The sequence below is a fragment of the Coffea arabica genome, chromosome 9c (assembly GCF_036785885.1).
Source record: "Coffea arabica cultivar ET-39 chromosome 9c, Coffea Arabica ET-39 HiFi, whole genome shotgun sequence".
Classification (NCBI taxonomy): domain Eukaryota; kingdom Viridiplantae; phylum Streptophyta; class Magnoliopsida; order Gentianales; family Rubiaceae; genus Coffea; species Coffea arabica.
The window spans coordinates 13,059,094-13,081,688 of NC_092326.1; the positions used below are offsets into that span (position 1 = coordinate 13,059,094).

General features: G+C 38.8%; 1 long non-coding RNA gene across 1 annotated transcript; it reads left to right on the forward strand.

The window, feature by feature from the left end:
- The first annotated feature begins 3,183 nt into the window (after positions 1-3,183).
- Positions 3,184-6,213, forward strand: LOC113707691 (uncharacterized). The gene is made up of 2 exons (XR_003452317.2): positions 3,184-3,397; positions 4,202-6,213. It is a non-coding gene; the product is annotated as an uncharacterized lncRNA (long non-coding RNA).
- The last annotated feature ends 16,382 nt before the right edge of the window (positions 6,214-22,595 follow it).

Genomic DNA, 22,595 nt, shown 5'->3' on the forward strand with positions numbered 1-22,595 from the left:
CTTTTTTTTTTTTTTTTGTCATTTCCAATATCGATTTGCAAGGATACATTATATGATTGGATCTTGTGGGTTACGTTTTGGAAGAAAGCGAGCCTCAGGTTTCATATTCTAAGAGAGGTTTTTGGACATAGTGCTAATAAATTATCCTTGCAGCTTCTCATATAGCTAATAATTGTGCTTTTGGTCACACACATAAGTGCGTGTTCAAGCTGGGGAAAGTCTACAAGAACACAGTTGGAGGAATTGATATTTGCTAAATTTTTCCTGTAAAAAGAGTGAAACGAATATTGTTGCCCAAGACGGATATTGTAAAGAACACAGTTGGAAGGTATTAGTCATTCAAATGATGCTACTGCCTCGAGACGTTATTGATTCGAAGCATGCTACAAAATCCACTAGGGAAAAATCAAAGGAAAACGAAGGTGAAAAAATTAAGGAGTTGGGAATGTAGGTCCCCAATTATGTAGGTGTTTTATATCTTTAGATTTAGGTTAGTGTAAAAAGCACGATCAAGACCTATATATGATTCAAGGTGTAATATTCGTGTTTTTTACTTTTCTTGCAATTTTGGAAACATTGAAATGTAGCACGGGCAATGGAGCCTTGGGAGTAAAATTAGAGCAACAACGGAAACTAGAGAAATGGACAAATGAAGAAAAAATACAAAAAAGGGAGAAAGAAGGTATAGGAATATTTGTTTATGTTGTAAGAAAAAAAGTGAGAACAATCTCACACTAAAGCTAAGAATCATATCCTTCAATAACCTACCACTACTAGATGTAATGTGTTTTCTCTAGAGCTGATAAATGTCATATGAGTATAAATTAATGCATTTCTACAGAATAATTCTTGTTAAGTCCATCATCACATGTTTTCTACCTCAACTATATAGTATTCCCTTCTTACCCTCTTGTTTGTTATTTGTCTTATCATCAATATTACCTCACTACCTCCTCTATGTTTTATAACTTGGAGTTGACCGATCGATTCGATCGATTGAACCAAAAATCGACTAGGTTTGCAGTCTAAGTCTACTTAAAAAATCAGCTCAATATAAACTCTATTAAATCCCGTCAAAACTCAATTGAATTAGGAATTGGTAAAAATCGATTTTATTGATGTATTTTGTTCAAAATTGATTTCTTTTTTTTGTTTCCTAAAATTCTCTTCATCTATAACAAACTTAATTCGTATTTCCAACAAACAAAGATTTGAAGTTCACAAGAGAAAAGTTCGAAGCAAATGGCAAGAATGGAAGAAAAAGAATATATATATATATATATATATATATATATATATCTGGGTTTTGAAATCTAAACTGTTCATTGATCTGAAAAAACTACTAGTTAAAAGGTTGCCAGTTAAAATGTTGGGTTAGCCGTAATTGCACTTAACGTCACAAGTACTTGGTCAATACAACTAATAACTCTCACACATTAAAACTATGCAAATAGATGTAGAAAATTTACTCCATTTTAAAAATAATAATGTCAATCTACATTCTAATATTTTTAAGTATTGCGTTTTTGAGCTTCAAAAGTTTCTTGCGTTGAACAAAAGGTAAAAGAAATATACAAAACATAATTTCCTATATTATTATGTTACATTCTAAATTTAAAAGTAATTATAGGAAGAGGAATTTGTAAAATAGGTATGAAAAATTAATAAAAGACAATAACAAAGAAATAGAATCCGTTATGGGAAAGAAATGTAATTATGAGAAAAAGAGAGAGAAATAGAGAGTAGTTGGACAAAGCAATAAATGTAATTTTCACGTTCATGCATTGTACTTGGTGAGGATTAATTAGGCATGTCACCTTTATGAGATTAGTTAATCAATAGTGAAAATTTTGGGATTGAATTAGAGTAATAAACCAGTCAATTCATTAAAAACCATTTTGGTTCAACGATTCAATTTTATGAATTTTCTAGATCAAGTGATATTGAGTTGGTGTCTTTTTTTTTTTTTTTTTACCTCTACTGGGTTTAAGGGCTTGCTTAGACAAAAAAGTAAACTGGTCCACTAGTCAATCAATTCGATAGTCTAGCTCGAGTTGAGTTTTACAACATTCTCTATGGCTATTGTCATCTTCAAAAAGATCTATGAATGTAAAATAAAAAATAGAAGAAAAGAAGGAAAACAATGAAAAAATTAGAAACTAAAAAAAAAGGAGAAGGGAAGAAAGCAAACGGCAAAAAGGAGATGAATGTTGGAGAAGGCGATATAAGACAAGGGATTGCCTTTTATGATTAACACTTTCTAATATTTTTGTTTTGACTCCTAATGTGTTGAAGAACTATAATTGCAATTTCTCTATGCAACTATACCATCATAAATGCACCTCAATTGTGTTGAATACTTGTCCTTTCAAAAAAATTTAGTCTCATAAATGTGCATTGGAACTTTAGAAACATTAACAATTAATTTTAAAATTGATTGTTATGTTTTACATAAAATTCCTTTTAAATGATTGATATTCATTTGTCACTCGGAAAGTTTGCAATTTGGTTATCTTTTACAAATTTGATGGGCAAGTGATATGAGGGTGAAACAAAAATGACATCACCGAATTCGACCAATTGACCTCTGATCTTTGAGTTTGGTCGAGTCACTATACAATCCGAGTGTCAAACATATTCTCATCTTCCAATTTTCTTGTCCCCATCCCTTTCTCTGCCATGCAAGTTATAACTCTTATTCTCATATTTTCTCTTCACCCATCACTTATTTCGTCATGTGTGGTTACCTCGCTTATTTGGTCATGTGTGGTTACCTAACTTCTTTTGTTGCACCCTTTTTCTACTTCCCTTCCCTATGGGTTTTCTCTCTTGGTCTTTTCCCTTGAACGCATGGTGATTTATATTGGTAGTGGTACAATGGTGATGGTGTTTTGGGTGGTTTTTGGTGATGGTGGTAACGGTAGCCATGGTGATTATGGTGAGCCCATGTGAATCAGAGAAAAGAAAGGAAGCATAAGGTGCGACAAATAAAAATACTACAACATTAGTGGCATCGCCTTTTTTTTCCCTCTTTGGGGTGTGACATATAACTAGAAATTGGTGTTGGGTTTTGGTTATCTAAAATTTGCACAATAAAGAAGAGGACCATAAAGTGCAACACAGCAAGGGCTATACTAACTAGCATTATATGCTAAAGTGTAAAAAAATGCAGATCCACCTTTTCTCTTAAAAAAGAAAAATTATCTTTTTCTTGAGAATATGAAAGTCCTGTGGCAACTAATCATAAATCAATCGAGTGCCCACATTTTTCTTGCTAGGAGAAACATTGTATGTACTTCCTTTTCTCTGGTGTCAGAGTTAGCCCTTCGTTCTCGTTGGTGGAGGAGCAAGGAGAGCCACACCTTTGTTGTTATTGGTTGAGTGGAAGCTAAGAGAGGTAAGAAAGGAAATCTTTGTACTCATGGCTTCTTTATCTTCTAATGTTCTTGCTACTAAACCTAGAACTCTCTCTTTCCGTCGATCTAATTTAGATAGGCTAGGCTACTTGTCTGAAGTTACTATCGAACCTGAACAGATAAATCCTACCTCCCTACCTCTTAAAAATCCTTATTCCACTTTTGTTAAAATTTCTTATTCTCTTCTTCATACTATTAGTCCTTAAGAACCCTCCTCGGAGGAGTCCTTGGCACCAGAATCTTCAGAATCCTTATCTAGCGAATTTGTAGATGTAGTTCCAAACTTAGAACTAGCTCCAACAATCCACATGGTGAGAACTACTGATGAAACTATCATAGATCTCGAGCCTGATGAAGAAGAAGTTATTGAACCATCCCATTCATCGGGAAAGAGCAAAATAGGCACTCAAGCCTTTCATGATTGATGATATTCCTCCAACAAAATAGGCCAGGCGCTTTCAAGAGTTTCAAGCCTGGATTGTCTACTAAGAAATTAGTCAAGGAAAGTAACTATGAAATTCTCTCTAAATTCATTGCTAGACTTACTGGTACTCTCAAAGATTGGTGGACAACTCTAGGAGAAACAAACAAGATGCATTTTCTCACCCAGCAGGATTTCTCAATAGTCCTTGGTATTCTTCATATGGTTTTCCTTGGAGATGTTACAGCAGATAAAGAGGCTAAGAGAAAAGGGTTCTTCTACATGAAATGCCATTCCTACAATTGTAAAAATTTGGATAAACATTTCAAAAGAATGATCCAGTTATTCTATACCTTTGGTGCAGAAGTAAGTCTGAAGCAAGCTTTCTTGAGCTCGTTGCCTGAGCCTCTTACAAATGAGCAGAGCTTTATATTCATCACAAATATGGATCTATCTTAGGATGAACTGCTAGACAAATTCACCAAGTTGCCTTCCATGCTTTGGACGATATGTGTCATAAGCGACACATTGTGTGCCAATATCTCAAAGGAGATCGTTGTTTGGATCAAGCATGTAAGCGACCTGACCTTGAAATCAAAGGAAGATGCATTTCTTGTAGATCCTCAAATGGAGATTCAATAGAGTAAAGGTCTATCCATCCACTCAATGCCAGTCAAACGGAAATGGAGATATTTTCAAAGGAGAAAGACTTGTTACAGCGGCTACAAACATAAGACTGACAAATGCATTTGTCACAAGAAGAGGCATTTTGCCAAAATTTCCCTCAGAACAAGAAAGGAGTTCATCTCATCTTTGATATCTAGCAATAGACTGAAATTCTTATGCATCCTGAAGACGGACCCTCAGATTGGATGGTCTTGGCATTAAATGTCCCGGATGATGATTCAAAGCTGTGTTATCATATCTCTTTGGATATTCCAGCACAAGGTGCTGCACTCCCAATCATGAAGTAGCCTCAGATAGTGGTTCATGTTCTTCCATCCAAATATGACAAACCAATCCCAGTCATTGCTTTTTTTGACACAGAAACTGCTATGTCAATGATGAACTCGGATATCGTTCCTGAAGAACTTTGGGAGTATGAAAAACATCTATTTTACACTGCTGATGGAAAGATCTTTGATACAAAGCTAATCACTAAATAGTCCGTTATTGTCCAAATCCTTCTAGATTGCATAGTCCAGACAAAGATCATTGCTTCTGATTTAATTAGTAAAGACATTCTTGTTGGATTTGATCTCTAATAGCAATCAAAGAGATTCCATATTCTTCCTAACTGGATAAAGTCCAAGAAGTTCTTCAAGTCATTTATTGAAGTCCCCAGAATCCATCTGCAATAGTCACTTGAACAAATTGAGAATTTTCGCAAGTTCATCATGGAACAATGTTGTGCGAATTCTCATGTTGAGTTCCTCCAAAAGTTTTCCAATCCATTATGGAAGAATTCGGATTTCTTCATTTGACTTCCTTTCAAGAAGAATGAGGATATCAATCCTACAAAGGCCAGCCATTCTAGAATGAATCCTAAACACTTATAGATGGTAGAACTAGAATGCCATGAGCTGCTACTCTCAGACTTGATCAAGAAATCAGACTCCTAATGGCTTGCGAGGCATTCCATGTCAACAAGTGATCCGAGGAGTTTGCCTAAATAGTCCAAGGTTTCGGCGTCATGCTTTTCGAAAAGAAAATGGTCTTAGCTCTCTTTCCTCGGCATGGACTTTTCTAGTGAATCCTTTAGCCTAGAAGCCCATATTGGTCAGGAACCACTCAAATTTCCAGATGACAATCTCACCCTTATGCAAATCTAACAATTTCTTGGAATTGTTAACTATGTCCGAGATTTTGTCCCTCATGTAGCCAAGCTCATCAGCCTTTTGGCCAAAATGCTAAAAAAGAATGCACCTCCATGGGGATCATCTCAAACAAAAGCAGTCCAATAGCTCAAGGCCCAACTACAGGATCTTTCTACACTCCACATGCTAGACAAGGGAAAACTGATCCTATAGACTGATGCAAGCGATAGATATTGGGGCATAATCCTCTTAGAAGACATGGATGGAGACCGAAAACTATGTGGGTATGCAAGTGGAAAGTTCAAGGAATCGGAGTAACATTATCATTCTACTTTCACGGAAGCGGTCAAATATGGAATTAAATGGTTCTCAGTTTACTTGATCGGCCACTCTTTCTTAGCAAAAATGGACATGAGGTGGTTTTCCAATATGCTTCAATTTAGATAGAAGACTATTCTGCACCTACAAATCCTTTGATGGGCCATGTGGTTTTCACAATATTCTTTTGTTGTCAAGCACATCAAAGAAAAATTCAATATGGTAACAGATTTCTTCTTGAGACCTGATCAAGTCAACCCACAAATCATGATGTTTATCTAGCATCATCTTCTATTCCACTAGAGTACCCTTCGAAGTTTCTATCCTTAAGCATTCCCTAGAAGTAGTCAGACTTTATAGAGCAACAGATTTTCCATGAACTTGAAATCTTTAGAAATTATGGTGAATCTATCTTGAATTATTGGGGTGTCCATCCAAACTACCCTTTCTCCTAGATCTTCGTTTGCTAGCCCAAGGATTTTCTTCAGCCATTGCTATGGTGTTTTTGGTACCATGCCACCAATTCTACATCCTTATGGAGTTTCACTACCCGTTGTTTAGGAAGGGGCTCTTTCACAATTTGGTCAAGTTCTTGACCTAGTTCAAGCCTTTTTCTTACTGGAACCAACTTTTTACCAAGCACTCAGACTATATGATCGCCCATTTATACTGGCTACTTCACTATCAAGATTTAGAAGTACAAGCACTACAATCATTTTTGATGTACCACCATTTCTCTTACATCATCCAAGTTATAGAAATAGAATACTCAGAAGCTCAACGCCATCTTTTCCAAGAAAATAAAGTTATTCTCTAGAAATTTGGCCAAGAAGTCATAGTTCGTGGAACTACAAATTCAATCATGTACATTGGGATCAAGTGCAAAGGGCCAAGGGTGATTATGCAGACCAGATATGCCATGCCATGCAGGACTCTCAAGATCCCTATGATCTTGGTCCTTTCACCCTAATGATACTGACATGTCACAATCTAATTGATCACCACCTAGAACAGTGGTCCAAATTAGACCAGACAGACAGAAGTAGCAGCATATAGCCAAAATCAAAAGAAGACTCAAAGACATCATGAAAAAGTGATGTCATGGATGATGTAATATAGTAGCTGATGTCATGTATGATGTAATAAGATGCTGGGTCATAGTCAAGATAGTTTGAATATTGACAAATGTCTTGCTGAACCATCAAGAGGGTTGACAAGTGTCTTACTGAGTCATCGGCAAATTTTACATGTGTCATACTGAGTCAGTAGTATGAGTGATAAGTCATTGTCTGGTTAGTGTATTAGTCCGACACGTGTCCTACTGAGTTATTAGCATGTATGATGAATCACGAACCTAGCTAGACATGTGGCATGTAGTTAAGATATTGAGTCATCAAGTGATATGGTGAGTCATCATATCTAGAAGTCAGGGCTTATGTAATTCTATCCTCCACTCTCCCTACAAAAGAGGATGGAACCTATGCTTGTAATCAAGATTAGGCTTCGTTAAGATTAGTGTAACGCCCCCACTTCTCCCTAAGGCAAACCAAAGGGTATCCCTAGTAGGCGTTCTAACCTCCAAGTCATAGGGTAACTTAATTGGTTTCAAATCTATTCCACTCATGAAATTAGGATTTACAAAAGAATGAGTCGCACTCGGATCAATTAAAATCTTAGCTAAATGGTGGAAGACAGGAGCCGTACCTTCAACCACCTCAGTCGCATCGGATATCTGTTGATGATCCAGTGCATAAACCTTAGCCGGTACCTTAGGTCGACTTCCTCCAGCACTGGTCTGCTTAGAGATTGACTTTTCTGGTTTTTGAGTGTTCCCTCCTATCTTCATTTTACTTGGACAGTTCGCAAGTTGGTGTTCGGTACTATCACAAGCCAAACACTTTCCAGACTTTCCCCAACAATCATTCACAGAGTAATTGGGTTTACCATAGTACCCACAAGTAACTTGAGGGGTCACTGCTGAACCACTAGAAGGCTCTCCCTTAACTTGAACCGGTCCACTACGACCTTTTCTGGATAAAGCTCCCCTTGAAGCTCCAGCAGTCCGTATTCCTCCCATTCCTCTTCCCGTTTTGGAAGGCTGTGCATTCTTACTAGCCTGTCCAGAAGTGTGGCTAGAAAAGTTCCGTTTCCTATTGTGAAAGTTCCTCACTTGCATTCTCACACTCTCAGCCCTTTGCGCTTTCTTTAAAGCCTCAGTAAATGTAGAAATTTGGACTGCGGCCAATCCCTCCTGGATTTCCGCATTAAGCCCCTGTACGAACCGTCTTATCCTCTTCCGTTCATTGATCACCAATTCAGGAGCATACTTAGAAAGTTTAGTAAACTTCCCCTCATACTCTGCTACACTAAGGGTCCCTTGTTTCAATTTGATAAACTCATCCTCCCTCTTTTCTTGGATTAAGAGAGGAAGAAACTTTACATTAAATTCCCTTGTGAAATTCTCCGAAGTACAAGGGGTTTGGGCTCTTTCCTACTTTCCCCTTATTACATCCCACCAAGCTAGAGCCAATCTCTCAAATTGGAATGCAGCAAAATTCACTCGCCTATCCTCGGTATAGTCTAAGGCAGCGAATATATTAGTCATCCTTTCCAACCAGTTCTCCGCTACCTCAGGATCAGGTTCACTAATAAACTTAGGCGGATTAAACTTCAAGAACCTCTCCAAGACTCTATCCTCTCCTCTATCTTGTCCCCCAGGTTGGTTAAGTGGTCCAGAACCTTGTCTTTCAGCCAAGCGTTCTAGGATATCAGTCATCATATTAATGGCAGTAGCCACTTGATTACCCTCAATATTTTCTTGTCCCTGGGTCGGTCCAGTTGTTGATCCCTGGTCATTCACATGAGGTTGGGCCTGTCTAGTCCCTCGCCCACGGCCTTGACCACTCCTTCGTCCTTGTGTCTAGTGCAAGAAATAAATCAATTATGTAAAAAAAGTCGAAAACAAGAACCAATCAAGAAAATATTGGAAATACAATAATTTACATTCATTAGCATGTCAAGATCTATACAATTAACAAGTCATGGGGAAAATCACAAAAAATATAGCACACAGGTGCCACAAGAGTACTTTCAGTCATATAAGACTAAAGCAAAATCAAGTGCCTCAAAGTACGCCATACAATTATGCAAAATACAATGGTTTCAGCACTCGCATTACCCCAGCTAATCTTAACTGTACCAGTCAAAAGGTCAATCGCTCTAGACCTAGTCCAAAGTAGGACTACCAAGGGGAACCTCCTCCTCAGGATCCTCCTCAGGGTCCTCCTCCTCCTGAACTGGGCTCTGAGCAATATCCATCATCCTATCTATCATCATGGTAGTATCAGCCAGGATCCCGGAAGCCCGATCACGGATCTCCTCTCCTACTCTAGCAAGTCAGGCCCTAGCCCTCTGAAGCTTCTCGCTAGTAACCGTAGCAGTAGCCATCTTGCCCTCCAGCACCTCTTCGAGCTCAGCGATCCTCTCACCCTGAGCAACCATCTGTCTAAACTCGTCTACCTCTTCCTGTAAATTCCGATTGGCATTCACCAATTGACGACATTTGTCGTCCAAAGCAAGTACGAGGTGGTTCGGGTAGGCAAAGGTTACCCTACACGAGCATCGAGGGTATCTAGTAGCAGGTGAGTAACGCACACGAGCTCCCCCATCAAGAGCTCGGAAGTAAATAGGTCTAGGAGGCTCTATGTGACCATTAGCATGGCCATTCCCATTAGTTGCGGGGGTACCATTTCCATTTTTCATCCCTGCAAAACAATTCACCTTTTGGGTTAGAAACTTAGTCACTAATATGCTCGGATATCACTTAAGGCAGGACTAAGTCGTTCTATCTCGGATCTTAAATGTAAGGTTTCTAGTATAACTCCCAAAGAGGTCTCTAATCTAGCACTCTGATACCAACTGTGACGCTCCCACTTCTCCCTAAGGCGAACCAAAGGGTATTCGCGGAACGCCTGCCCAGTTCTCGCCAGGACTCACTCACTCGTATCTCAAGAAAAAACTAAGAACGTACATCCAACAAAAATGAATAACACATCCACTTATTATACATTGATACTCAAATCCAGATACAAAGCTTCTACACACCAAAATACTCCAAAGTGTTTACAAATCGAGTACAATCCACCCTAGTCGGGTACTTGCGCGAGTACATATTCAAAATTCAAAACAACTAGGCTATGCTAGTCTGTACATGTCTCATGCCTCGCTCGTACCCCCTGTAAGGAAAACAAATGGCGTGGAATGAGTTAAAAGCCCAGTGAGATTCCAAATAACAAATTGACCATTTTGAAAGTACGAATATCAATGTAGCAAGTTAATGGCATCAAAAGTTCATAAGAGTGAATAATAATACTTCAAGTAGCAAATCTCAAAGTGAGCGAGTGTAAAAGTTTTTCAAAAGAAACAATAATCCAATAAACAATAATCATTCCAAAGTATAAGGATACGGATGGCTCTCAGGAGCCAAATTCCCATCGCATCACCAGAGCTTGATCAAGTAATAGTTGACACTCCGTCAACCTTCAAGTAAGTAACCAATCCAGTAGAGCACCACTTACACTACTCTCCGTCCACCATTCACACCCCCTACTGGGCCCAAAATCCTCAATAAACACGAGTGGTAATACTCGAGTATACCGATTAGTTGAGGAAATATCACTCCACTTGACATAACTAACGACCTATGGTTCGTTATCTAATCGACCAAGCCCTTGCCGGCTCGACTCGATTAACTAGCCAGTGGGGTTTAGGGTCCCCAAAAGTTGATGAGATAACACTCCAATCGACTGAATTAAAATAAAAGTACGGAGACGGGAATGACAGGCACCTCCCACTCAGATTGAGTGTGGTACATATTGCCGCTCCGCACTTTCAACTCAAGTACAAGTATATCAAGTTAATTGCAACAATAAACAAGTATAGATCATGTTAGGGCAAGTGCCATAAAGTACACTCTTACCCAATCAACAAATCTCATATCAATTATGTACAAGTATTGTGAACAAGTGTCCAGGTCAACCAGGTATTTGGAAGCACTCACCCAAAATGCGGTGCCTTTACGAGTTACGTTCGGGTATTACTGTGACAGCCCCACCTCACCCTAAGGCGAATCAAAGGGTTCAGCGGACCGCCTGTCCAGCTCTCGCCAGGACTACGGAGTCGAGTCACACAAATCCGATATTACGCGAGATAGGACCCAAAAGAAATGAACGATTGAAGACCGCCAAGCTTAAACATGGAAAAAATGCTTTCATATATACATGTCGCTAGGTTTACAATTCAAATGGAACCAGTGAAACGAAATACATTTAGAGTTTGCTCATTCTCGAGGAGCTATACAAAAGAACAAAAGATTTTCTAACTAGCTCAACTCGCTTCTCAAAATCATGATTTCCAAAAGAGGTTCCTGTAAGGAAAACAAAGGTAACAGAAAGGGGGTGAGCTTACGCCCAATGAGGTACCAAACATGTAGCAAAAAAAATCAGGCATTTCACGTTATACAAATCAGATACACATGCTCGCTATAAAGTAAGACAGGTAAACACAAGAACTCAAATAGGAAGGATACAGGTGGCTCTCAGGAGCCAGCTTTCCAGCGCAGTACTTGATCCAAGCCGGTTGACTCTCCGTCAACGTATATAGAACCAACACGTCCGTAGACCCCACTTTACACCAAATTCCGTCCACCAAACACCCCTTTACCGGGCCCGCTCACCTCATCAGAAACAGAAATGGTAATACTCGAGTATACCGGAATCAAGGGTCTCAATACCCAAAGATCCCAAACCAGACTACCGTGGTTCCTTATCTAATCGTCCAGGCCCTTGCCGGCCCGACTCGAATAACTTAGCCACAGGATTTGAGCTCATTGGTCACAGAAAGGTCGTTGGTTACAAGTTTCCAAACGACGTCCGAACAGATACAGATACAGATACAGATATCAGATACAGATACAGATTCAGATTGACACCAAAATTGGCATAGGAACAGACAAGAGAACGAGTGTGATAAAGTACACTCTCGTCTCAAACAAATTAAACAGATTGCAGAGCAGAAATCAAGTTAAACAACAATGGAGGGGAGTGGTACACTCACCGGTTCAAGTACAGATACCTCAAAAGTTTTCACTTCGGATTGGCTTTAATCGCCAAGAAACCCTAAAATAATCAAAGTTAACCAATTGAAGGTTTCACATCTAGAATCGAGTAAACAAAATGCACATGTGAGGCTCGACTACTAGTCGTATGCCTCGCCAAATAATTACTAATGCAAGGGTACAAAACATGATTTTTGGGAACAAAAAGGTAACATGAAGACCTAGGTTCAACAACCCAAAAGCCCTTCATTTCTATCACAAGCCAATTCAAACTTAAAGGAACCAATCGGCCTAGAAAAATTGGACAGCACTTCTCCTAAATTTCTTACTTTTCCAGCCATCACGGCTTCATTATTTTCCTCAATCAACTCCCAAAGTCATACTCAATATACATTCATCACCACAGCCATTCAATAGGCTCAAGGTTATCCAAGTACAAAAGTTAGTTAGGAAAATGACCGGAAATAAAAGTCAAGCCCTAGAATATTCCAATAAGCACAAGAAGACTCGATTACAAGTCATAAACCAATGCCAACACGATCACAATAGGGTTCCATAAGCATATATAAGCATTAGAGGAAACCAGAAAAATCCGGAAATGGAATTAGCTTTAGCCCTGAAAAAACAGTTTTTGACCTCATTTTGCGGTAATGGCACCAATTTCACTACAATTATTGGATGAGGGTGCAAGACCCACCATTTCGAAGCTAAAAGACAGGGCTACAACATCAAAGAAGGTCACTCAACCCAGTTTTGAGTGAAAACAGGTAAAAAATGCAAGATACTACATCAAAACGTAAAATAGATTCACCAAAACGCATTCTAGCGGAAACATCATAACTCAGGCTCTCCAAGTCCAAATCCAGAAATTCCAAAACCAGCTGAAAGCTAAGAAACAGGGTTAAATTTCATCAGAAGGCCTCAACAACCAATTCGGAAGCAATTCCAGCCAAAACAACCAATTACAGGCGCAGTAAAGGCTGAGGATGCTGATTCTCCTAGGGCCAAAAGATCCTAGGGCCAATTACAGCCAAAACAACCAATCAGGGATGAGGATGCTGATTCTCCTAGGGCCAAAAGATCCTCCAAACATTTCAAAAAGGGAGCAGTAATGGCTCAAACTTCACAGCCTTCTGCTCAGCCTGAATCCGGACAAGGGACTACATCTCAACCGCCCTCCCAATCAACCACTGTCTTCCTATTCTTTGATGATGCTGCCAAAGAAAAACACTCCTGGATAACCCAAAAAGGTTTCATTCCTTAACGCACTATAAATCCCTCTGAATTTCGCAAGATAGGTTTAGAGTCCATTCTGCGTCTCTTTGAATTCCAGAAATGGACACATATCATTTCCATGCCTAACGTTTATTACCCTGAAATGCTATATCAATTCTTTGCCAATCTTAGGAAAGACACTAACCACACTGAAATTATGTCCAGGGTAAATGGGGTAGATTTAGTGTTTGATCCTGAGATTGTGAATGCTGTTTTAAATACTGTTATTGAACCAGGATAAAAAAGTAAAATTGCCAATTTCTTTTCTTATGAAGAGCATCCCACTGCTGATAATCACTTTGACAGTGCTAAGATGTTGTCCTATTTTCAAAAGAAGTTTTCTGCCCCTGCTGATGCAAAACTAAATGACCTTGCTCCTGTGAATCTCATTGCTTTCTCAATCATTTCAAATTTGCTTGTGCCTACCGATGGTCATAGGACAGATGCCAATAAAATGGAGCTGTATCTTTTTTATTGTTTTCGAGAAAAAATTCGCATTGACTTTGGCTTTGTCATGTGCAAGTTTTTACTTCGCTTTACCACTGATTCTCGTAGAAAATTGTCTTATGAAAAATTTCTTCAGAAGATTTTTGAGTTTTTCAAAGTACCCATCCTTGGTGTTTGTCCCAAAGAAACGTTTTCTTCTGCCTTTACTAAGGCTTGTTTTGAGCGTAAGAATCTTGTCTTTAGGGATAATTTGTGGGCTTATAAGGGGGCCACGTCTAATGAACCGAGATCTAAGGCTGCACATGATTCCCTTCACACTCCATCACTGACTTCTATTCATCCTAGGAAGACTGTGTGACGGCCCCACTTCCCCCTAAGGCGAACCAAAGGGTTCGGCGGACCTCCTGCCCAACTCTCGCCGCCATCTGAGAGTTTGGGAAAGCTAGAAAAGAAGGGGAGCATATAGTGGTGGCGAAAAAAAATCTGGTGACAGCTGAGAGAGGTTTTAGAGAGATAGAGGAAAGCAGAAAAGAACTGAGGAAAAGAGTTACGGGCCGGCTGAGGAAGGAAAAGGGAACCAAGAGAGAAAGAGCAAAGGGAAACCGAGAGGAACCGACAAAATAACAAAGGAGTGAGTTGAGCGACTGAGTCATCATCATCGTTTTCCATTGGCGTTCCTTTGAAGATCCGGCAGAACCATCTGAGCCTTCTTCTTAATCATCCCACGCCTCATCTCGTGTTTTAAGGTAAGATCCTTATCTTTTACGGCCAAAGCTGTTTTCTTTAGTTGTTATTTGCTCCCATTTGCTGTCTACTAGTTCTGTTTTTGCTTCCATGACTAGTTGATGGTTCTCCGCTGATAAAGTTATGATATTCGGAGTTTTATGTGATGAATCAGTAGGTCTCATTTGAATTATACTGCATGGTTGTGTTTTAGTCGAACAAAAATTGCAGAAAGTTTGCAGCTTTGATTGTTCTGTGCTTAGAATCTTTTAGCATGTCTAAATCTAGAGTTTGGGCTTTGTTTGGACTAGGTTTTGAGAGACAGAAACCCAGGAATTTTTTGGGGCTGGTTCCTTTCATTTCGCTGTCTTTCATGTCGGATTAATGCTTGGCATGTGTTTGTTATGGATGATCACTGAAGACTCAAAGTTTTCATAAATTACCGAAGTTTTCTTTAGTTGTGGGAAGAAAAAAAAAAGCCTCCAGTTTTGCATGCTCTGTATCCAGAATCTCTTAAGTGTGTGTGAATGTAAATAAAGCATTGTTGTTCATGCCCTGTTCTTTTAGAGTTGGAGAAAACTGAAGCTCTTAGTTCATCTGAAGTCAGTGTTTCGTGCGTTGTTGATTTGACGTATCATGAACGTTTACCGCAAGTTTTTCTTGGCATCTTTGCTGCGTTTTTCGTGGTCAAATTACATTGCTGCATTGGATAGTAATAGGAAGAATGTTGGAGGAATTTGTTGCCTAGTTTCAGATGGCTTTTGGTTGAGTTTTATATGTGAGAATTTGCTGCAACAAGTTCGAAAATGTTCGACTTGTTGCATCGATGTTTGTAGACTGATTTTCTGGAATAGCTAAAATTGTGTTTTGGTTGGATTTCTTCCATTGGGTCTGTTTGTTGTCTAAGTCTTTGTTGTGCCGCAAGCTTGCTGCCGAACCCTTTTGCATAAAGTTTCTGTTTCCAGATTTGCATGCCCGATTCTGGGGATCAGATTGGGTTGGGTCGAAGTTTTGCAGCAAGTGTTCATATCATTTTGTGATGTTTTATCTTTCTCCTCTCCCTGTCCCAAGTTTGTGCCTTTGGGATCTTGCATTTCGGTTGCTCTACCTGAATCCATCTAGGTTGAATAAGGGAGATGCTGCAATAGAAAGTTACAGAAGTTCTTCTCACATTATTTTTGCATGAAGCTGCATTAGTTTTTCACATTCTTGCTTCCTGTAACAGCTCCCAAATTGAGTTTCGTCGCTTTGTTTGCACAATTCAATCTTGTGCCAATGATGATTGCCACTTTCTGATTTGTCCACGAGCTGTAATTTGTAGCAGAAACTCACATAAGCAAAGAAAACTTTCACCTGGCCGAATGTCTTGATGCATGCATGGAAACATTATTAAATTTGGTTTTTTAACCCCCTAAGCTTTCCTTTATCTTGCTATGGCCCAAATATTTCAGAAAAAAAATTAATCAAATTGACCCCTCAAACTTTTATAATTCTTTCAATTGGGTCCTTGTCTGCTTTAAACCTTTGAATATAGGTTGTTTAGTCTATTTGGGTGCTTTAAGTGCTTCAATTTCGTGTTATTTTCATTCCATGTAATTAATTGGTAATTAAAGTGGTGCCTTAACCCTTTTATTATTTGGAGGGAAAATAAGTAATTTCACTTCATTAAGGCCTCAACTCAAGGGAGGTACACTCTATCCCTTATTTTGACTTTATTTGATCCTATGTGCCCTTATGGGACTTTACGTGCTTAATTGCATGCCTTTTGAATGTTTTTATTTTATTTATTTATTCACTTTACTTGTTTTAATTTTAGTTCAAATTTGATTATTTGAAAGGCATCAAAATGCCAAAATGTAATAGTTAGATATTTATTTTATTACTTTATTTCTTCCCCCTAGATTGTAGTAGGGCCTCCCTAATGTAATAGTTAGGGCTTTATCTGCTTTATTTTGCTTTGTGTGATATGCATACCGCTTTCTTAGGGCCCTGCATCTAGATATCATGATTATGTGTTATGCGTTTTATGTGATATTATGTGTTTACCTGCTTTATTATGCTTTATATTATTTGTTTAGTTGTAATCAATGTGTGACGTCACCATACTAGTCCAACGCTAGTTGTGATCCATTTTTCGATACCACACTAGTCCAACGCTAGTTGTGGTTCCCTTGTCCGATTTCTCATTAGTCCAATGCTAGTGAGGAAGTAGAAATATGGGCTAGTCCAATGCTAGACCCTTAGGGACCGTCCACGCGTTAGATCATGATTGTGTGATAAAATCACTTCATCTCATGCATATTTTTCACTTTCTAGGGTCTTTTATCATTTTCTTCATGTTCCCCTTATACGTATATCCCTTATCCCTAATTTCCCTATATACATCCCTATGTGTGATACATACCATTAGACTTGCATTTCATTTAAGAATTAGAATTAGGGTAGTGCATTTGCCTGATTAGATAGGAAAATAACCCCTTGGATATGGGATATGGACGAGTTTGGCTTTTCTAGCCTTAGCACGCTCGTATTCCCTCTATTAAAAGGGAAAATTGAGTCACGAACATTAGTCCCCTGTACCCGACATGATGCATTCCTTTAGAACATGTATATTTGTATAGTTATGATATTTTTATTATTTTCCTTTTTTTAGAGTCTCATATTTTGGCATTATTCGTGACCTCTTCGAAGAGTCTTCTTTGGGCGTCACAATTAATGTAATTGGTACCAAGTAAACTTCGAAGATACATTTTGACCCCCCGATTCCCTCTTAGGTCTAGGGTTTGTTTTCATATAGTACATCCAAATGTGATAAATCTTTAGGTTAAAATAAGAAAATCTTTGACTAAATCACGCAACTAGCCTTGGATAGGTTGAAAGGGTGCCCTGGATTCTTATCCCTGCCTTCCCTTTCTTCAAATGTGACTCCCGAATCTTTTTCTCTGATTTTGATAGATTTGGAGTCGTTTAAAAAGGGTTTTTCTACTTTTTCTTTAAAAATTCATTTTTTAGGTGACTTGATACACCTTAACTCTATACCAAGTGGCGACTTCGATTTTTCATTCAAAAAACCCTTTTTAAACTATATTTTGGGCCAAATCGTCGCATTTTCAAGTCCCATTTAGACCCATGTTTTTCTTTATTTTCAAAAAAACCAAAAACTCATTTTTCAACAAAAAATTAATCAAAAATTCATTTTCTTAAAAACAATTGATTTTCATTTTATTAAAAAATGGGGCGCGATAGTTGGTGACTCCACTGGGGACTTAGAGAGTCCGAGCAAATTTGGTTTAGCCAATCTTTTTCTTCTTTTAACCTTTTCATATATCGCATTTGGATGTTTATGGTTGCATTTTTCCTTTTTAGGATTTTTACATTTCACGCGTATCAACTCACTCCCTCACCAATTTGCATACGATTGATTTGATAGATGGATGGTTTATTTATGTGATCCCGTGCTTTGCATTGCATTTGGGTGGGGGGTTTTTTCCTAGAGCCTCGCGTTGGTTCTCGATCCCTCCCCTCCAAATGAACACTAGCATACGTGCATACGCTTTTTTTTTATCCCTCATTTATTTTTCTTTTAGTGGCTTGTCACGTCACTCCACCCTATTAGGATTTTAGGCGATCCACTTGGACATGTAACCGCGACACGATGTGTGCGTAGCATGATCCGAGGGGTCACTCAATCTTCCTCTTTAAGCTTTGGGTTGATAACCTTTAGCTTTTAGTCGAAGGTTGAGGATTTTTGATAGATTCACTCATGATATGTAGCCGTGACACGATATGTGCATAGCAGTGTCTGGGGAATCGCTCAAGCCACCGACAAGGAACCTTGGGATTGATGACCTTTGGTTTCCAAGTCTGAAGGCTCGAGGACCTAAAACCTATCGAGTCTAGATGCATTAGTGAGCCATTACCTCATGCATCCATGATAGTTTACCTAGGGTAGAGTCTGCCTTACCCTACTTGGGACACTATTCACGAGGGAAGGGATCCAACCCCTCTATTCCTTTTATTACTTTATATTGCTTCGCTACAAAGGTGTTATGTGTATTTGTCTGATTGAACTAACTTTTCTTGGTTTTTGACTCCATTGCATTCATAAGCCCTAGAAAATAAGACCCCTGACATGGTACTCTTTAGGAGCCTACCCTATTTGATGTGACACGTTTAAATTCAATGCTTCGTATTTGCAACATAAATACATTTCATTCTAGGCTCACCCCGGCATACAAAAAGGGGTTCCTTTAGGACACGTTGTGAGGACTCGCAAAAACTATTATTTTGTGCCTAATTTATGGCTTAATAAATTATTTAATTGGATTTTATTTCCAAGGAATATTTTCTAGTCTTATTAGACCTAAATACATGGTAATATAACTTCGTTATATTTTTAAAATGATTCGTTTCGAAAATTAATTTCCTAGAGCGCGTTTAGTAAAAATAGTGAATAGTACTTGGAGATTTTATCCGCGTATTAGCACAATAAGCTTGGAATATTGGAGACTTGTACCATGGTCCTAAAATAGGTAATTTTAAGCATAAATATTCAAGTGATAGTTAGTAGTGCAATCGTTATAAGAATTTTTCGAAAGTTTCGCGTTATAGCGGTAAAATGGGCGGTACGCGTTTTCACACGCGCGACTTTATTTGAGGAACTTTAGACCCTTGTTTCGAGACAATTAAGAGTGAATAATATCTATATTAACATGAGTGCATTAGAGGTTTAGTGCACTAGTGAACCAAACGCGCGAGAAATCAAGTCCAAACGCACCCTAAATTACACTATTTCGAGTTGACTTTGAGGTGCATTTTGCACCACACAAAGAATCTTCCTTTGGAAGCCAATTGCATCAGCACTCTCTCTCTCTCTTCACCTCACTTGGCCGAACAACAAGAAGGAGAAGAGCTCTCCATTGTCTTCATTTTTCATCTTCAATCCATGCACCAAAATCCACCCAAATCACACCAAACTTGGAGATCTCTTAGCAAACCACTTGGAGACTACATTTAGCTAACAAAAGGCTGCATCTTCACGGTTTCTTGGAGCTTCAAGAGGGCCGAAATTTTCTGGTCTTGCACACCTAAGGAAGAGGTAATGATCAACCCATGAATTCTTGTCTTTTGGAGGTTATATAGCAAGATTAAGCTCATGCATGCACTTAGTTACTTGTTTATGGTGTAAAAATGTGATTGTGGGCTCTTGGAATTCCCACACTTGGGTTGTTGTTGCTGATGTGATGATTAATGGTGATTATATTGTTGGTTTAGTGATTATAATGATGCATTAGTGATGGGTAATTAGTGGAAACTTCATTGGGTGTAAGAAGCTAAACTTTCCGATTTTGCCCCTGCTATGTTCGGCCATTTCCAGGCCAAATTTTAATGGTTTAATGGCTTGGATTGGATGTTTATAGGATGTATTTGATGTGTGAAAAATTTCATTGGAAAATATTGGGGTTTGATGGAGCAAATGAATTTTTGTTCGAAACCAGCAAATCTGGAAAACTGATTCGCGTATGCTCTGACCAGCAGTAGTAATTTGGCCATAACTCTGTCCTCGGATGTCGAAATCATGTGCCGTCGGTGGCGTTTGAAACTAGACATTCCTAGCTTTAATTTGGTATATAATTCACGTTCTGATTCCTTGTGAGCAAGCCGAACCAAATGTTTTAAGTTCGCTGTCCTGTTGCTCTGTTCATCTGGAATGAAGTGTTCAGGCAGCAACTTGATGCCTAAATTTGAACCAGATGGGTGCCGAATTTGGAAATGATTTCTTCTGTGATATTTTAACTCTATGAATGTATTTTCCAACGGCGTAAGCCATGCTCGATTTCGAGCTATAATGACTGAGTTGTGACTGAATCAAGTGAACTGCTCTGTTTTGGAAAACCCTAATGTTGGGACTGGTTTGGAACCAAATCTTGGAATGAACTTGTTAGTTGATGTTTTAGTATTAAACACTTACCAAAGATATTATGGGTGTATCTTAGACCCTTATTTCACAAATGAACCATGGTTGGATAACTTTCTTGGTTAGACGATTGCAAATTGGGAAATGCAAGTCAAAGGCAGTTTGCCTTAGGATTTTCTTGAACTTCGGTTGGCTCATTAACTACCTTACCGAAGGTATTTTTCCCCGAAATTCGATAGAGAGATACCTTCCATATAGTATTGAAACACTGCCAATTTTGGTGCCAATTCAAGTTCGTTTCGATACCTAATTAAAATTCCAAAGTTGGGGGTTCAAATCTGGAAATTCTTCTCCAGTCTTGAATTTGCTCAACTTCGGGCTACCGTATCTCGGTGCTCGAAACTCCGATTCTTGATCCGCTTGTTTTTTCATACACTTCACTTGCAACACTAATTGAGCTGAAAATTTCAGAGGCCGGTTTGCAACGTACGAATCGTGCCGAATTTTCAAAGTTGGCCAAAAACCAACTTCGTTCTGCCATGAAAACCGACCCTGCATCTTCAAGCTCATTTTCGACCACTTTTCACTTTGATTCATGGAAAAGTGTCTTCTAGAAACTTATAGTACTCTCTAAGAGGTTTCCAACGGTATAAAGTTTTCCAATTTTCGACTTATACCGAGCGAGTTACGATTTTTCAAAGATTTATCATAAAACTGGAAAATTTTCCAATTCCAAGAAAATAGAGTTTTTCAAAAAACTCTTTATTCTTTTATATTCTTAAACGTTTTGCTTACGATTTTCATGATAAAAAACTCAAATAATATTATACCTAATAAAAGGCAAGTTGAACCTCGATTTACGTGTAATTGAGGTTCCTTTTTGCAAAATAATTCTTAGATTGTACTAGTGTACAATCTTTCTTGATAAGTGGGTTAATTGTGTGATTATCCACTACTAATTTGCCAGGCACACAAGGAGACCTTCAAGAGGATCTCACCGTGGACACTTGAACTTCCGGAAAATAATTCTTGTTGAATAGCTCGGTGAGTGTCAAGTGTGTGAATTTTGATACTTGTTTAATTGTGGTATTTGTTGAAAGTTTAAAAATTAAGGGCGGGTGTGTACTTTATCGCACTCGTTCTAATTTCAAATGAATGAATGGAATGTCTTGAATGAATGAATGAAATGAAATGTTATGTCATGAATGCTTGTGTCGTTGGAGTGAACCTCCTCGACTTTCAAATGAATGGGGGACGCCCAAACTCATAGGCCGTCCTTAGACTCGAGCCAGCAATGGGCTTGGTCGGGGATTCGAACGAGCCATGAGATTATAAGCTCGACCTAATAAGAGGTCTTGCTTGGCATACTTGTAGAGTATCGCCCAATAATAGACTTGTGGGCCCTTGAGGTGTACGGTGGACGGAGGGAAGTAAGTGGTGATCTACGGAAATGGAAATACCGACCCGGTTGACAGGAGGGTCAATGCGGGAAGGTATACGAATGACAACGGCAGATCGAGTGGAACTTAGCTCCTGAGAGCTACTATATCCTTGAATTGTTTCTGATTACTTTTCCTGTTTGAATAATTGATTATTGAAAAGACATGGTTTTATTTATTAAATTTGGGTTTGTATTTGACTAAGTGCTTGCATGTGTGTTCTTGGCCTCACGAGCGTTAGCTCACCCTATAGTTTTGTTTTCCTTAACAGGACCGACTCTTGGAGAAATATGGAGAAACCATCCGTTGTAATTTTGTTAAGACTCCTGTTATATATTTTGACTAGGCCCTGGTTTGGGTTGTACTTTTGGAAATTGTAAACTTGAAAGATTTGGGCCCTGATGTGTACTTTGAATTTAAGTCGTTGCATGATTTACCGATGTACTGGTTATACATTAAGTGACTTCTCAAGCTTGAACGCTTCCGCATTATTGTATTCATATTGTTCTCATCGAAGAGATTAGTTCGGTTTGAAATTGAATGGAATTGCTTGAGTCCTGGCGTGAGCTGGGCAGGCGTCCGCGGATACCCTTTGGTCCGCCTTAGGGAGATGTGGGGCGTCACACACGTTTCATTGGTGTACTGCATATTTACTCGCTTTGATAAAATGGCATCATGCATCCACCTTAGAAGGGAATGCCATTTAG